The 1,253-nt window shown below is 37.0% G+C and overlaps 1 protein-coding gene across 1 annotated transcript in view; it reads right to left on the reverse strand.

The window, feature by feature from the left end:
* The window catches only part of LOC102832675 (keratin-associated protein 1-3-like), an 8,252-nt gene that overhangs the window by 6,499 nt on the left and 500 nt on the right, over positions 1-1,253 (reverse strand). The window lies entirely within an intron of this gene.

Consider the following 1,253-nt stretch of genomic DNA (forward strand, 5'->3'; position numbering starts at 1 on the left):
CAGTGTTCCCATGTTCTGTTTGAACAACTGCTTCTTGGTCTAGGTTCAGATTTCTCAGAAGTACAATTAAGTGTTCTGGAATATAAAGATTATAGCCAAGGAAATCCCATGTGTCCGTTGTTCTCTGTAACACACGAGATCACCATGTGTAGGAATCAACTCCATGGCAGTAGGTGTTTTTTAATTGTCAATGGAGTGCTTATTGAGGAAAATTTTAATTGTTAATGGAGCATTTACTGAGGAAATGGTGGTGGTGGTTGTGTGCCGTATTGAGTTGATCCCAATTCATAGTGACCCTATATAGGGTTTCTGAATCTGTCAATCTTTATGGGACCAGAGATCTACTATCGTATACTGGGAAAGGACATTGTAAGTAATAAAATTCAATTCTCTTGCTTTCCAGTTAGAAATAGTGCCCAGGCAGGTGAAAAGAGTCGCTCAAGAATTCATGCAACGTTAGTTACAAAGCTGAGACTAGAACTCAGGCCACCTTTACATTTTCTTTCAATAATTTAACTGCTTGAGTCTCTCTAAGTGTTGATTATAAGCAGACTATATCCTTGATGACTTCAGTATTTGGATTCTGCACAGAGTAATATATGGATAAAGTGAGTGGATCTGGCAACCTAGTTAAGAAGCTAAAGGACATGAAATTCCTTTTTGTCAACTTATCTTCTAGAAGATCTAATCCCTATCTTACACAGGCCTTCAGAAAATAGGGTTAGCGTCTATGTATTGATGTGTCTTTTTATTCATCTGCTTGGGCTGAAGAATGCGGGTAAACAAAGAAATGTCATGTTAAAAAAACAAAGAACTCTTTTTAAAAAAGGTAAGAAAAACCATAATACAATGCTAAATTTATTGAGAATTTGAAAAAGCCCAGTACTCCAATATCATTAAGACAATCCAAAGGAAAAATGTGTCAACAATGATTTTTATCACTATAGATCAGATGAGAAATTTAAGAAAATCCAAGTCCCAATAAGTTGCTGAAATACATCAGATAATATTTTTTATATAAAACATTTACACATCTCTTTTCACACTGTGGAAGTTCTGTTGCTATCCAGTTGTATGACAGATTCTCAGTCTTCCATTACACGGGGATTGACATCCTAGGGAACTTGGTACTTGCAAGCTACCAAGGTTGCAAGCTGGGCTATGGGCACTGGAGCTCAGAAGTTTATTGGGTTAGTTTTGAAGTGTTTTTCCTTCCTCAGGATTCCCATCAGAAGAGGGCTTTCAACAGGTGG

The sequence above is a fragment of the Chrysochloris asiatica genome, unplaced genomic scaffold (genome assembly GCF_000296735.1).
Source record: "Chrysochloris asiatica unplaced genomic scaffold, ChrAsi1.0 scaffold00007, whole genome shotgun sequence".
Lineage (NCBI taxonomy): Eukaryota > Metazoa > Chordata > Mammalia > Afrosoricida > Chrysochloridae > Chrysochloris > Chrysochloris asiatica.